The following is a 17729-nucleotide window of genomic DNA, read 5'->3' on the forward strand; positions in this document are numbered from 1 at the left end:
ATAAGAACATAAATCGTGTTTGCCGTTGCTGAGGTGTTTTGGCGTCATTGCTAGCAGTCTCAGCTATCTGCTCCTGTTCTCACACATGGCTTGTATGGCCCTGATGCCTCCATATCGTCTCTGTGGTGTGAAAAACAAATATGTGGCTGTTGGTTTTTCTATCTGTCTATGTCTGCTCCTGAAAGAACTCAACAGCTTGCTCTGAACATTTCTGTTTCATTTTCACATCCCTCCTCTAGCTGACAGATGCTAGTACGCCATAACTGCTGAGAGGGATATATATCTTTAAAGTGAAATAATAAGGTCTTAATAGTCCAACTGTTTCTCCTGAGTGTGATGTGTGTATATGAGAGACAGGGAGTGAGGGAGGGAGGGAGAGAGAGAGAGAGAGAGAGAGAGAGAGAGAGAGAGAGAGAGAGAGAGAGAGAGAGTGTGTTTGTGCACCTTAGTGCTGATATTCCTGTCTGTCAGGTTTTTTCAAATGAATCAAGAAAAGCAAACAGTGACATTGTCAAATTAATCACAAACATAATTTCCCAGGTTTTCACAATTTTATAAAGTTCTCATTCATAAAAACAATATTTAAGTGTAGGCTATAAATGAACTAAACTATGAGATATGCTAACACCTTCTGTCACTTTTCTATGACTGAAGCTTGAGAAGACATCGTCTTTATGTGACAATGTTTTTCTGCATAGTCTCTGTTAAATTAACAAACAAAAAATTTAGTCCAGGCCATGGTCAAAGTAAATTTGTTAAGTTGATTGATTAGTTTGGTTGTCACTGAAAATTGAGAAGTAAAAAAATAAAAAAAAATCTTGCTTGCTTGGCTTTTCTGTAGGTCAAAGAAATGGTATTTGTTGTAAATGCTGAGCTCAGCCAAAATCCCAAGCAGCCAATATTTTCTTCCTTTTAGAAACCCTTAAATAAGTAATCTTATTTATTGATGTAGCCTACAGTGCATTTAATGATCAATAACTCACTGCTAGTGTAGAACTGTTTAACAACAAATACTGAATTAATTTTATAAATCCTACTTTTTCAATTAGGGGCCCCCAAACTTTGAGAGCAACAGAGAGAGAGACTATAAGGATAATATGTTTTCCAGGCTTTGCAGTCGTCTATGCTTGTTGAATGTAAAAGATGAAAATGAAGATATCAAACTTTTACTGCAACTGAAACCTGAACAACACAAAATTACATTTTACAACAGTAAGTATAAGAGTTCCTCAGGAAACAGGGCCTAGGTGTATGTGCATGTGTTTGTTTATGTTTCTGAGGTGAGAATACTGTATGTGGTCACATATGTAGGTAAACGCCATCATCTACCATCCATGTTTGTGGTAAGGGTGGAATATAACAAACCACATCTAGCCTAGATGCCTGGCATGACTATGATTAAATATACCTGTTGATTTGGTGAAGACAATTCTAGATAAATAAATACTACAAAGCATTTCCTTACTCGACTTTTAAGGAAGCTTAGCTCTATACCATGATATACATTTTCTCTCCAACTATTCCCCACTTCTAATTAGTATTTATGTATCCCTTGGCCTTTGAAATAGTAAATTTAGCCATTTAGCCACCATAATCTCGAGTTAATCTGAGACATCTACAAGATGTGATATTGAAAACCAATTATTTTTACGGCTACCATTTCTAAAATTCTAAGCTCTATGCCACGTCTATGTTGACATCTGGCAACTTGTTTTAGTGATATTCATTCACAGCCAAATACCAGACAGATGACGTTTGCAGCCTGTAGGTTGAGTTATTTATAACATTTAAGAGGAGGACATCAGGACAGACACCGGTGGACCTTCGTAATGACCTGCCTACCTTCTCACCAGTCCATCCATCATTCTAACCATCTGTTATCACTGCCTCACAGCTCGACTGGTCTCACTGTCACTGTTTCTCGAACACAAACTCCACTGAGATTCTAACGAGCCCTCATGGGATGCAACTTTCCCAGTGGGAGATATGAACCATGGGAGACCAGGTTCAACAGTTAAGAATTCTCAGTTAAGAATTTAAGAATGAGTTACTCAGCAAAATTATTTTTGTGATGTCATAAAGAAAGTTTCTGGCCAGCAGCATATGAGGGAAGAAATTCCACACAAACTGAGCCTGTTCATGACACCTCCTCTCTTATTAGGCTTCCTCACACACACATTTGCTACCATCAGAGCACCATGCGACTACAACAGGTGTCTTATGACTAAGAAGTAGTCAAAAGCACTGTAGCTGGGATGTGCAGAGGAGCAAATGTGATAAAAACTGGCCTACTTTTCTGGAGAACAGACCTGTGTTGACACGAGGAAACAGTGGCGTATTGCGACACATTATTGCATGTCAACCCACAATGACATGCGTCAAAACACCGCAGTCATGCTGTCACAGTCACAAATTGTCATTGGTAATTTATGGTTGGTAGCCAAGTTTCAAGAGGATGGGTCTTACATAATGTGAGTGGGCCCAAGGGAAGATGCCAGAAGAGAGAGGTACAAGTATACAAAGAAGAGGGTGGCAATTTGCTGAAATCACAAAGCTCTGTTTGTTGACACTGTGACAGACAATGAAAGACAACCCTCATCCCTGACGGATGTTGGTTGTGTTTCTGTCTGTGTCTATTTGTTGAACCTAAATGAACTGAAAACAATGCTGAGTCAAGGAAATGGTTAACAAGACGAGAGGAAAGGAGTGGACCTGAGCAGATTGGCCTCCTTAACCATATATGTGTGTGTGTGTGTGTGTGTGTGTGTGTGTGTGTGTGTGTGTTGCCATAGGGATTTAAATAACTGTGGTCAATCATGAAAAGCTAATGCATAGAAATTTAAGAATGACCTGATGGTGGCTGCTGTTTTGTGCATGAACATTTTTGGAAACCTGATTTGGTTAAATTGATAAGTTTGTCCACTCACAGTGTCCCAGGCGGTGTAGATCCAATCTATCCAGTTCATCTGCAGACATACAGCCCACCATAATCCACTCTATTCACAGGACCAGAATTTGAATTTATTGAGTTTATATCTATCATTGTAAGGGAAAATACCAGAGGTGCTGTAGTGGTGGAAATTGCCTGCAAAACTCTCAGCACACATAAAATAAACACACAAAACACTGACGTGTTGAAGATCAGAATGTATTGTATACAATACAGGAGACAAACCTTATCACCAAAAGTCAGAGCGAAAAGTCTCCTCTAAGGAAAAATAAAATATACTTTTATAGTGTTCCAAGTACAAAACAGTGAAATGTCACTGGCTCTCTGCCCATCCAAAAAAAAAAATCACATTTCAACACCTATGAAACCAATTGGCAAAAAGCCATATGCTGTTCATGCACAGGAATTCCAGGAAAGAGACCATCTTGATATAGAAACACAGAACATCTGGTTACGATTCACATAATATCTTCACCTTCTTCAGCTACATGAATTCCAACAGGCTTATAATCAAGTGATCAAAGGCACATAGTAGTAACATAGTGAATAAATGATAAAACTCATGAATCATGCTAGTTTATTTTCATACTGTTGGTACCTAAAACCAGCAGAGGACACAATTGGGAGAACATTGATTTTCCCTGCTTGTATATATGAAAATTCTTCAATTTTGTGTGATTGCAGTGAAACCTCTGATTGGTTTGGTGCCATTAATATTGGTAAAACAGTGTGATTGTATTAGTATAGACAAGGGATGATGTGGTGGTTAGAGAGCCTGTCCTGACTCCAGATGATCACTAGCTTTACAACAGTCAATATATCCATTCCAGCTGCAGAGCCTCTCCACCTACCCAACACCCCTGCCCCACATTGTTTGTATGCTGCAGACAGAGCATTATAGGCTCACTAAAATATTTGAATGTAGTTTTTAATCTCACGATTTACATATTTTACTGCCATTCTCATTACCCACTGCAGAGAGAATAATAGATGGAGGTAGAAAAAGTGCTGTGAGGAGAGAGTCTTAAATATGTGAATAGAAAACCATGTGAGCAGCTGGACTGCTGTTTATCTTATAAATTGGAAGAAAAAAATGACTTCATAGAGTCCTTTCCTCTTTGTTGACACATTGCTTTTTAAAGTGACTTTTATGTTGCACTGTCTGAAAGTGTGTGCTGCATAATAATAGCGCTTAAAGTTCAAATCCAAACACATGTATATGAATATAGATAATTGATATACAGATAATCAATTGTTGTTCACATGCAGGAGAAAATTAAGGAAAACAAAAGAGATGATGACTTTTTGCCATTATTTGCATGTCATCAGTGCAGACCTTAGTAGATGAGATGAGATCCTTGCCATTATTATAATTAGGAGGAACTCATGGTTATGTAGAGTAATTGACAAAATTTTGATCTGATCTCTTTGCCACACAGTTAGCAATATAGTAATACCAAAATATGCAAAGTTGAGCCCAAATTGTCAATTAAATTCCACAGCAAGTGAAGAGCACTGTAACATTTTTTTCATTGACTTACTACTTACTTGACTATTCTTTACAGTAAATAAACAAAACTCTACCAACACACACACATACACACACACACACACACACACACACACACACACACACACACACACACACACACACACACACACACATATATATAGTGAGCCCTGAAGAAAATGCAGTTCCTTCGACATTCCTTGCTGCACAGGCTGCAATTTGGAATATAATTGTTGAGGGCAGTGACTTTATAGGAGAGCTGGTAACAGCAGCAACTGAGTCAAAAGAAGTATATAGGTTTGTACAGGTTTGTATAATGCTGAACATCTCAGCACCAAGTGCACACAGCTTTGGTGAGTTGTAATACTTTAATTTATATGGCTGACAGTTACTTTGGGAACGTATAAAAGGCGGGTAGGTGAGAGAAAGCAAAAATCTTTGTCAGTGTCTGACTTAAGAGTACAGGTATACACCTATTTCCCGGAGGCAGTATGTACCAGCGTAAACGCTATTCATAACAAGCCCACAAAAATACCAGTAGAGAAGATGAATTGGTTCATTTCTGGCCAACACTAGTCCACACACAAAGACAGCAAGGCAGACATGCCTCGAAGGAGAACATGACATTGGGTGAAGTGAAACATTGTAAGTGAAAAGCCAATGAAACAAATTCAACAAAACACCCGTTAAACAAGCATAAACTTGCAGAAAAGTGTTATTTTCAGCTTTGCCTACAGTCTTCCATTCACTGCCAGAAGGAGTTAATCATAGTAAGCTTTTTAGTCTAATAGTGAATTGCTAAGAATAAGATAAATCTAAAGCTCACTATATGTGTTTGTAGCCTAAATCTTTAACCCAATTTTCCATATATCGTAAAAATGAGCAAGTTGTCTACCAGTAATAACTGATCATCAATAAATCCACATCAGCAGTAAGAGTGAGGACAGAGGATGACTGACGTACCGTGGTTTCTATGTTCCTCATCGTTTTTAAACTTCACCCAGTTCTTAATGCCAGGAATGTATTTAGTAATTTTAGTAATGTAATTTATTGTATTTCAATTTTACATTAAATTCCAGGGAGATACTACTGAGTTTATATTGTGACTTTGCTGTTGTAGATAGTGCTGTGCCGGCTTAGAAATTATAGCTGTGTCCCGATTCAGGGGCCGCATCCTTCGGATGCTTTCATTACCGGCGCGCAATGAATCTTGGGATAGGTTGGACCACGAAGGATCCACCCGTTGGATTCTTCATTGCCCAGGAAAAGAAGGACGCATTTCTCTGCCGCATTTGTTGTAGACTTTGAAATAGGACAGCCTAGTCACACCTCTGTGACGCAATCTGTCGTCAAGTGCAGCCTCCAAAAAATGCAACCCCTGAACTGGGACACAGCTTATATTTTATTATATTTAACACATAAATAAATCCTGAATTTATTCTTTTACTATTTTTTTTTTTTGATAAAAAAAGAACCCAATAAGAGTATCAATACAGTACTGGACAGATGCATTAATATTATGTCTTTAAAAAAATAACTGTGCCTGTTGATTTTTGTCTGTGTCCCTGCATTTTTTCATTTAAGCCTAAGGTGAGATCAGTGTATTACTTGTTTTGTCGGACCAACAGCCCAAAACATGAAGATAGTCAGTTCACCACAGGATAAGACAAACAAGCAGTAAATACCCACATTTAATAAAGTGGAACATAAGAACGTTTCAGATCATTCTTCTTCATTCTTCGAGTGACTTATTGATGAACCAATCAATTCTTTTAGCTCTACCTTCCACTACCTCATCATCATAAAGCTGAAAAAGTGAAATAGTAGAGTGTAAATAAACGTTTTGTTGGAAAGTAAAGTAACAAGGTCTAATGCCAGCAGGCTGGTGTGAGTCAGTCAACTCTTTTACAACAACCGCTCTGGAGCTGGTTCCTCCTCTTTGGCAATGGCTGAATTTTCATAAATCTATCAGAAAGAGTAGGAAAAGTGTTGAGAGCCATTAGGGCTGGGAAATGTGACTTCAAATCAATATCACAATATTTCAAACTTTTACCTCGATTACGATTAATGAACGATTACTTTTGCAGTTATCGGTATTTCTCTTTTTAAGCCATACACTCTTCATATTCTGTAACGTGATGTGCTCCAAGTGATTAAACAAATTGGTAATGTTAACTTTGGTCACTGAAATTTTTTTTTCTGCAGTGTTTGCATTCGACACGGGGTAGTATTCTTTTAAAGGGACAGTTCATGAATGTTGGCATTGGGGAAAGTATTTAGCTAATTAACTGACGTGAGCAGGATAAAGTTGGTGAAAGGTTCTAAATGTCAGTTGTGATGCTGCTATGATCGAAAAACTCTTAGTTACATGATTAAATTTAAATATGTGGTGCTGACTTTGTTCCCTGGTGACTTTGACATCCTATACTAATTTGAAACCATTTGAATAGAGCAGAAATGCTGCTCCTCTCTTATAACAGGATTTGAGCTGGAAGAAAACTTGTGATGTGGGATTTTGAAAGTGATTAGAACCGCTTCAGACTGGAAAAGGTCAGACATTATCTGGGTATAAAGGTAAGATTTTATCCTAAAAGAAATTTATTCGCCTGTAGTCTGGTTCAGACATTTGACAGAAAACGCACTGAACAGAGATAAACTAGGCGAACACATTTGGGTCAGATTAAAATAGATCCCTTTTCCTGCATTTCTTCAGTAAACAGGACAAAAAAAAAAAACAGGCTTCAAGCATTTTGAGATATTTTCCAATGTATGTGAACATCTGAAGCTACAGTTAATCTGCTGATTCCATCATTCCATTCATTGACATACCTCCAATTTTACTAAAGGAAATAATTAAAAAAATTTTGTAACACATAAGTGTGGGAATTTTCAGAGATGAGTTTTACATGCAGTTTTCAACTTAGTATCTGTACACAGATGTTCACAGAAGCGCTTCTTCTTTCAGTGTCTTTGTGTAAGTTTACCACTGATGATTTGTTCACAGATTTTATTCACAGTCTCCCTTTTTTGTATTTGTTAAAAAATGTCTTTTTTTTTTAAACAAATACAAATCTTTTCTACATATGCACAAACTTGAATTTCACATGCAGATTTATGTGACTTTACATAGGTTTACAATGGTTGATTTACAACTAAAAATTTTGGACTTATTTGTGAACATCACTTTATAAGCTCAGTATCTTTTTATACCCTAATTTTAGTCCATACAGGAATTACACGATGGAAACCACCCCATATCCCACTGGCTCTGAAACAATAACAGTGTTTCTGACCAGCAAGAAAAAATCACCAGTGACATTCAGGCTGCAGGCCAAACAGCTAATAAGCTCTACCCTGCTTATCAGTATACTGCACTGTCTGCCAGCCCCCCCCCCCCCCCCCCCCCCCCACACACACACACACACACACTTCACCAACAGACCTGAGTATCTCTGCCTCCCTCCTTTTCCGACTCTGAGTCTGTGGTGCCTCCCTCTCCTTAGAATTGCGAGCCTTACATTTTAAACCAGTTAAGTGCCATATTGTTGTTGATAAGGAGGAAGATGAGGGGGTTGGAAAGAAGGGTGTGTGCCATATATTAAGAAAAGCCAAGTCAGGAGGTCATTTGTATGTGTGAGTGTATATTCTGACTGAGACTTGAAGGATTGGGTAAGCTGCAAGGCTGAGTTGAAAAATTCTGTAGCTGCGATAGCTCTGTGTGCTTCTGTGAACATGTATAAACGTAGTAGTAGTACTATCAGTAGTATATGGAATTGCTAATGACTTATCCACAAGAAAAATTAGAAAGTAAACAAAGTGTGTGTACGTGCGATACATACACATCAAGAGATACTAATTTCTTGATCTCTTTCTTGAATCTGCTGTGTCTGAACACAAAAATCTGTGGAAGATTTCAACTGTATTTTTTGGCTGGACCGAAGTGGGGCCAGCCCTATAATCGCAAATGTCCCTGACTGACTGACTGATCATATCTCTACCATTGGTCAGCCGAATGCCACGTGACTAAGTTGGAGTTTTGCACATAGAAACTAGGTGGTAAAGGATGGAAGAGTAGGGAACAGTTGAGAAAATATTTACAAACTGGAGATGGTGACAGTTGTGAAAAGAAAGGAGAGGACAACGGTAATGAAATGGAAAAGTTTCTCTGTAGAGGTGAGATACTGAGGGGAAACCAGAAAAAAGCTTCTTCTCTCTAAATTGTGATTAATTGAATCCACTGTGGTAATGATGCAGCGAGAACACACACAGGACGGACCACAGACATCCGTCTCGCAGTTTAATTACCATTCATCACATACACACATGGCTGATGATTGTCATTCTGTTTGAGGCATGAGATCAGCGCTGTGTTTGTCTCTGTGCCGTAGGACTCATTTCTAGCACTAATGACTTAGCTGGTCCTTAATGGATGATAGAAATAATGGAGCTGTCATTGTCTACACTCACACTTCAAACAGAGATAGCAAAAAGTAACTATTTGGTTTTGCCTTCACATTTCTCTGCGCCTCTCCATGTGTAGATATTCTTTCAACAGGATGCAATGTTTAAGCATGGAAGCTCTTTTTGGACCTCAACACTCAACAGTCCACTTGTTCAGAGCTTTCAACTGCAGCAGTCTTCCTCACAGAATGAAGCTGGACCAGGAGTCATAAGATGATCTAAGTCAGCCACCTTAGTAGTTGTAACCCGTCTCTGTTTAAGGACGTTCTTTGGTACTAGAAGTGGACCCCTCCCCAGTCAATGCTGTGACCAGTTGTGAGTGCTGTTGAAAATCATGAGATGCAGTTGAAATCTCAGAAAAAGCTACAAAACTGACCTTTTGAGTTGAGGTGTTTGTCAAAAACCACCACTCCTCTTTTAGACTACGCACCATACTTGAAATTGTAGTTCAGTGATTACTGGCAAAACATTTGCCTACTTCAGCGGCAAAATTATGTTGGAAAGCATTCATTGCTCTAATGTGAAAAACAGCTGTTTCTTTTCAGCTTTTATGAGAACAATTACTTTAAAGAGCTGCTTCATAAGCCTGATATTTTACTAAGCATAATGCTCTGGTGATGGGCTGGACCAGTAAATTATGATACAGATGTAGAATCAAACAGAATAGCCCTCATTGTCATTGGAAGAGCTACAGCTCATTCCCTCCACTGTAGAGTAGTAACTAAAGCTATGTGTTTGCGTGTGTTGTTGCTACGGCGATGGACATTTTACAGAATGAATTTGATCAGTTAAGGTTATTATATTGAAGGGATAATTGATAAGCTGTGGAAGTAAATTAAATTACATAGTACTAATACAGATCTAGTAATGCAGCAGGCAACACTTCTGACAGAATAGATTTTCACCAACATTCAAATAACATTAGATCAAAACACCTGCAACAGCAGAGAATACCAGGTGAAACAACGTATTAGCATATTCTCCATTTCCAGTATCGACACAGTCCTGCCCATTTTGCAAACAAATCCGTCTTGTGTGCGTCCTTGTGAAAAAATAAACCATACATCAATCTGTCAGGGAGAAGCAAACACTGGGCCACTGTTGCACATCAATCAAACCACTGTCCAGCTGTCCAGTAGAAGGCCGACTGACAGCAATGACCCCGCCCACCTGGTCAACTAGGTGACCTTTGAGTCGCCGTGACAAGGTGATGGATATCCTGTGCTACAGGAAGTGAAACATTTCGCCCCCACGCTGCAGGTGAGCTGACAGAATTACAATTCTAAAAAATAAAGCACAAATCTTTACATGTCAGTAGTAGTAACATATGAAATACACTGAACATACACTGAACATATTTACACCATGTGATTAGTATTTTAAAGTCCAATCAGAAAATGAATATTGAACACAGCGATGAGAGGTGGGAATTACCCAAAACAGCTGCACAACTGCCACTTCTCTTGAAGAAAAAGAAAAAAATCAACCAGATTCAAAGAGATTTTACTGATTAGTAGTAACTGAACTCACTTTCACAGCTGATTTGGAATTGATGGGATGTCAAAAGCAACACTGCACGACAAGCCACAGGTTCCCTTTTTAAAGAGAAGAGATCCAATCTAGCTAACCACCACACATTCGCTGGTGAAGGGGAAGCTGGGATGCTTTCATGGAAAATTTCTTATCATGAAAAAAGAAATGACAAACACTCCAAAATTAAATACATACATAAAGTAAACAGATACTGTCCCTTTGAATATTTTTATCTTCTTGGAGCGGCTCCACACACCATTGAGCGCTACAGCCATGTGCCACTGAAACACATACACACACACACACACACACACACACACACACACACACACACACACACACACACACAACACACACACACACACACACACACACCACACACACACACATGCACAAACAATAAAACTGCAGTGTCAGGTATCTGCAGTCTGTACCATTGTTTGGCTAGGGAAATGTTTTCCAGTCTCAGTCTCATCAATTATCTTTTACCTTCAAGCCTTTTCTCTCTCTCTCTCTCTCACACACACACACACGCACGCGCACACACACACACACACACACACACACCACACACACACACACACACACACACACACACACACACACACACACACAAAATGAATCCCTTCATTCCACATTGCCCCTATCCAACTCTTTACATTTTTTCCAAGTGTTCCTTCTATAATGAAAACACACTCATTGTTATGATGCTGCTGAATGCCTATAATTTCAATATTAACAGAAAAGGTCCTGAAGCTGCTTCTCTTGATGGTGTCACATCTAATACATTTCAAAATACCTCAAGATTAAGGTTGTTTTTGTTTTTACAAACTGTCCTTAAGACGTAAATCACTGTCAAGTTTAACAGTGAGTGAGGTTCACACTTTTACAAGCCTGTATTAAAACAATAGTCAGGTGCTCAGGTTGCAACAGGTTTTGCTTGCTTCAGCCATTCCTCCCATTCATACTGGCCCCAAGGAGATCTGTTCCCAGAGACACTTCAGTGTAAGTGATGGGAGACAAATTCTACTGTCCTCGTTCTGTGCAAAAATACATTCCAAAGTCTATCAGACACTAGTATGAGACTTCAGGCTCAGCAAAAGTCTGAGTAAGTGAGATCAAGTGGATATCTTCCAAAGTTTCATTCTTTTTAGTACAAAAACTCCTCCGTGTTACTTTCTCTCCAACCCAGCTCATCAGGGAAAGACTGCCCGGGCAAACACAAAGAAGGAATGTCATACTAAAAAGACTAACTTTGGAAAGTATGCACTTGATTTGCACATTATGGGGACTTTTAGTTTTGTGTGAGAGCATTAGGAAAGGACCTCTTAATGGACAACATGAACAGAAGGAATTATCACAGCAAACAAAACATCTTCCAGCATTTCATTCAGGCACCTGACCATTTGACACACATCAAAAATTTGGACCCTGTCTATTTCACAGCACCTGGATTGATGATGTTTATATGACCAGGGGATCAAACACCATCTGTTTCAGGTCCAGATCAGATATCAGCTATTTCTCTTTTACCTCTCTTTCTCTCACACACACATACACACACACACACACACATACATACAAACACATAAAAAACACAGAGGGCTGGAAGGTCAGCCAGAAACATGACATCCAGCCAGCTGTTACCACATCACAGAGTGCCATCTAAGTGGGTGAGGGGTCATTACCTTTGATTAAAAAAGAAGGGGTGAGCAGTGAAAAAAATACAATATTAATACAGAAATCAACAAACTCACTGGCAGTGGATGTGCTGTTGAGGGCGATCTAACAGGTTAATATGAAAAATGGAGGGAGTGACATCATCGGCCTCTCTAATGATTGAAGTAGAAGTGAGAAACAAAAACCAACTGTCAACTGACTCTGTATCAAGACTGGAGACATGGAGCTGTCTATGGTGCTGAAATATAATGTCTGCAGATGAGCAGAGCAGCTAGTACACAGCAGAGACACATGATGATAACACTATGCTTTACACCTAAACAATTACACACAATGGATGATGGCAAGGTTAGATGTTTTTTGACACTGGTACTAATACCAGTTTGTTGACTTTGATAATAGTTCCTAAACAATACTGTTTTTAAATACCTTTATTATGAAAGGTATAAAAACATGATGTCTTCAGTGCTGCTGTATTCGAAATGCATCTTTAGTTAAATGTTTCAGCTTGTTGGCGAATGACTAATTAAGGAAACTGATTAAAGTACGAATCCCTAGACGTTAGCCAATCTAATTGGTCCTCTTCAGTCTGAAAGTCTGCCTGAATTTGAAAGCCATTACCACTTTAGAGGAATGTGAAAAAAGTGTGCTAAATAGTAATTCTACAGTACTGTAGCCCAGTCTACAAGGGCAGTGCCAACTATACATTTTAAATACTCCCACACATTTACTTCGAAACTTGCCAATTCTAAAAGTACAAAGAAGTTTAGCATCACTTAACCATACTAGGTAGGTATACACACAAACACGCACGGACGCACGCACACCCACACACACATTAAATTAAGGGTCTGAGGCAAGGTAATTTTTCTAATTACTAATGCATGACTCTAAAACTTTTCACCCCAGGGACCTCAGAGATGTTAACCGACTGTGTGTGTGAGATATCAGACTCTTCCACTGGTCTACCGGTATTACAGCTCAGAAAAACAGTCACAGTTGAGACTATGGAGAAAGACTACTTTTCCCTTCTCTCTTCCTCTCTCTCCTTCCAAGCACCTGAGAACTGCACTTACTTATCACAGTTGACACAGTAGTGAAAGAGAGAGAAGAAAAGACAGAAAACAGACCAAAAAAGAGGCAAAAGCTAAGGTTAAAGAGATAGAGACAGAGGTTGACAACAGAAAAAGAAAAAGGTGAATAGAGAGACAGAGTCATTGGTAGAAAAGAATAGGAGAGAGAGAGGAAGAGTGAGGAAGAGAACATGAGCACGAGAGAAACAGGGCAATATAATGTGGCAGGATTTTATCAGTGATTAGTGATGCATGAAAAAAGCAAGGGAAGAGCCATGAGAGTTAGAGGACAAAAGAGGACAAAGACAAGATGAGATGAGAAGAGGAGAAATGAGAAAACAGGGAAAGGAATGGGAAACAGGAAAGAAATAACAAAGAATGATAATGAGTCAATGCATCTTTCTGGTCAGTAACAACTGAAGATCTCAGTGAGAAGGAGAAGGTGTGTGAGTGTTCAGACTGATTGCTTGTATAGCCCAGAGGAACACGGAGGCTGTGAGAAAAATCCAAGACAGACACTTACTCAAGTAGCAGGAAACCAAAATTCTGAATATAGCCTACTGTTTGCAGATACTATACACAAACAAGTGCAAAATCTTGTTTCAGATCATAAATGTTGTATTGTTGCACTGACTTAAAAAACTGGGAGACCTCTCTATCACCGCAGCCTGTAGAGGAGAACAACAAGCAGGGAAGAAATAACAACAAAATAGTTATTCCTCCTCTTGAGGATCAAATCAGTTCTACTTGTTCAGCAACAACAAGCTTTCTGTCGCCGTTTCCACACAAAAATGCTGACAAAAGACCCTGAAAAGCAGGAGAGTAGAGAAGATTGTGGTCCATTTGGACTGGTTTCTCAGGCGTGTACATTCAAAGACAAGAGACTACACTGGAATCACAACTGCAACACACATTTCTGGAGTACCTCCTTTCTAAAATTAGCACTATTCTCACACAGAGGAAGATTTATAATTACATTGCACAAAAAAGCTCAGCTGAGTGCAGTACCAGCTGCTCTGGGTTGGGTCATGTTACCTATTTTTAGGCTCACACATGAGCTGTGATAGATTGACCCAGCTCACTCTGCTGCTAACAGCACAGCAGGCAACCCCATAGTAAGACTCTCTCCTGCTGAAAGCTGTACTTGACTTGAGCCTAAAGTTTATGGGGTCAATACCCTGTGTTGCCCTGGCTCAGCTAAGCCACACAGCTCTCCACTAGTTGCTAAAAGAGTTATTTGTACCATACAACATTCTATTAGCACAGAACAATATGGAAATAATGTCCACAATTAAAGGACAAACAAATATCTTTATAAGCAAAAAGAACTAATAATCATTAATTCTTACAAAACAATTTTCAGATATGGTGAATCTGATCTTAAGATTCATGTTTGTTTGTAATTCAGTTTAGTTTTTGGCCATTTTTTGGCCTGCAAACTGCACTAATCTGCCAGTTAAACACATACGCACAAACACATGATGGTGGGGGGAACAGGTGGTTCATGAGTGAGGATAAAGAGTCAATTTAGATGACGTCAGAGTTTACAGACACTAGCCATAACTATACAGTACTGCTAGCATCACTTCACTAACTGCTGGACACTCTGGTGTGTTTCTTATCTTAACAGAGAGCTAAAGACTAATGTGCCCAGTCACTAATAATGTGCTTAGGCAAGTTCCCTTTGGACAAACTGAAGAAGCCTAATTTATTGAATGCAACTCCACTCTTATCTAATTAATCCTAATTTATGGTGCTGCATCTTGTGCGATAACTAAGCATGCGCCAGAATCCCTAACGACAGTACATCTGTTTAAAAAGATAGGAGTTATAACAGTTTTTAAAGCTGCTGTGCAGCTATCACTCTGTTCCTGTGTTTTGAGCTGGACAATATGACCAAAAAATAAATCTGATTTACAAATCATAGAAAAAATAATTAATTAAATTAAATAATTAAATCTGTTTGTATGTGTGTGTGAATGTGAGGTAATGCACATCTCTCAGGTGAAAGGTGCTATATAATTGTACATACACATACACACATTGTACATCATTTGGATAATAATTACAGCCATGAAAATGTGTCTCTTTTGTTATTCTGTCACAATACTTTAAATTTAGACTGTTGTCTGATAAAGACTAATTAAAATTATCTTCGAATTGTGCACAGCTGTTTAGTAGATTGACAGTGAGCCATAATAAACAAGTAGGCTATACATTATACAGTTTATAGCCTATCTATGTCATGTTTCTTTTAGGCAGGGCAATTATCCAAGCTAAAATTGTGAATAATTAATAAACTAGACAAAAAACAATATTATTCATAACTTATTTGTGGTCATATCACCCAGCACTGAGTTATGAAACTCACATCTTTGCATCTGTTGCATGATCTGATCTGTCCGTGTTGTTCTGAGCCACTTTACCGGAGACCACCGTTTCTCTGCTCGGCAGGAGAGCCAGGAAGCAAGAGCATCCAGGAAGCTAGTGAGCAAAAAACGTGAAAGAGGTGGGAATATAAAAGTTACACACTTAGAGAAACTGGTTACAAGGAAAGTATGCTATGCTTCTTCACTGCAGAAGTACAGTCATGTTACAGAATAGGTCGTTCTTACGTAACAGTATTCTACGACTGTCACTATTATGTCATAAAGGACCTTTAACGGTTAGGGGGGGTAAGGCTGAGGGTTCATTTAATTAAAGTAATACCGCCATTTGCCGATTGCTAGTGCTAATAAGCGATAATAGCCTATTTGCTACATTTGTCCGTCCAACTTTCTAAATGTAGGGTATTAGAGAAAGCCAAAACGATGCTGACTAGGAACTTACTTTTCTCTGGTAGAAGTTAAATCCACTGCCTCCCGTCCTCCAGTGGGTTAGCTCCCGCTGATTTCTTCTGTGAAAGCAGCGAGAGGACCGTTAGTTTTGCACTCAGTTGTAACCACAGCCCGCTTCCTTTCTATCCATTTCTATCCATACAGACCATTCCCGGATAGCAAAAAGTATTTGGCTCAGAAATGTCCGGATCATAAAATCTGCGCAAGTTCCGCACAACGCACCTGGGCCGGTGTGTTTTGGCACAATTAGCCGATACCGATGCAGACCTGTTTTTTGAGTCTGAGCAAGATCTGTATTGCATCAGGTCCAGATCCATATTGGATCCGTACTGGATCTTTTATCTGCCCCTTTCAATATCAAATAGTAGGCTACATCCTATCAAATAGGAGACCTTGATAAAACTTAGCAAATTCTATGCTTCGAAACTTTGAAAATCCTTATCTTGAGCCAACAGCTCCACAGACTGATGAACTCTCAACGCAGAAACATTATTTTTTCCAGCATTACCCGCATGTTGCTATTGAATAAATGAACAAATGTAACTGACAGTATTATGTAATCTAATTGAACAGCTCTGCAATGAAGATTTTGTCAAAAAGATGTTGAGTCAAAACTATTATACTGATAGTTCATGTGAGCTGGGATTCTGTAGTGTCAGTGTCAGTTAACTTCATTAATTTAATGCTACTGTATATTATACTTCTAATCCACTACATTTTAGAGGCAAAATAGGGCTGTAAACTATAAGTATTTTCATCACTGGTTGATCTTAGTTTCTGGATTAATCGCTTTGTCTATTAATTTGTGAAAGTTGTTTGTTTTATTCAAACATCAGTGTGAAAGGAAAATATATTCACATGAGAAAAAAGAAGAGCATCAAATCCTCACATTTCAAAAGATGGAACCAGCAAATTTGTTATGCCATTAAAAATTACTGCAACCAGATTATCTGATTATCAAAATAGATGCAATTTTGTTTTCTATTAATTGACTAATCCATTCATTAACTTCACGTTTTACTTACAATTTGTGTACTTTTTCCTCCACTTATTTCACAGCAGCAGTTGTTGATTTGCAGATTCAGATGAACTATTTACAAGATATGTGATATAGTGTATTGTATTCTAAACATATTATATCATGTTATTAACATATGTAGACTATATAATATGTTGCATTTTTATCAATTACCCAACTCAACAGCATATACTGTAAAGTAATTCAAAATACTTCACATTGACCACCTAGGGCATTAAAAAATCAGCTTATACGTGTAAGCAATAATGCAGTGATATTTAAGAATGAGTACTCCTGGGGGCGCCTCGGTGGCTCACCTGGTACGACATAGGTTCAGTCCTAACCACAGCGGCCATGGGTTCGAGTCCGGCCCGCGGCCCTTTGCTGCATATCATCCCCTCTCTCTCTCTCGACCTTCCTGTCTCTGTCTCACTGTGACTATCACAATAAAGGCAAAAATGCCCAAAATAAGAATGAGAGAGAAAAAAACAAAAGAAAGAATGAGTACTCTGTGAAAATACTTACGCATTTACTTACTTTATTTAAGTAAAAGTTTGAATCCAAAACTTTTACTTGCAGTTTCACCAATATTTTTCACTTACTTAACTTAAGTAGATAAGGATTTCTTCTTCTTCCACTGCTGGTGTCATATCATGGTTGTGTAAAT

At 38.6% G+C, this 17729-nt stretch overlaps 1 long non-coding RNA gene across 2 annotated transcripts in view; it reads right to left on the reverse strand.

Annotated features, from left to right (window-relative positions):
* LOC130173804 (uncharacterized) overlaps nucleotides 1-17465 on the reverse strand; it is a 45870-nt gene extending 28405 nt beyond the window's left edge. For both annotated transcript variants that reach the window (XR_008828496.1, XR_008828495.1), the window contains exons 1-3: nucleotides 17380-17465; nucleotides 16037-16103; nucleotides 15579-15691 (exon numbers count right to left, since the gene is read on the reverse strand). This is a non-coding gene — a long non-coding RNA (uncharacterized LOC130173804). The remainder of the gene's footprint in view (nucleotides 1-15578; nucleotides 15692-16036; nucleotides 16104-17379) is intronic.
* Between the last annotated feature and the right edge of the window lie 264 nt (nucleotides 17466-17729).

The sequence above is a fragment of the Seriola aureovittata genome, chromosome 8 (genome assembly GCF_021018895.1).
Source record: "Seriola aureovittata isolate HTS-2021-v1 ecotype China chromosome 8, ASM2101889v1, whole genome shotgun sequence".
Classification (NCBI taxonomy): Eukaryota; Metazoa; Chordata; class Actinopteri; order Carangiformes; family Carangidae; genus Seriola; species Seriola aureovittata.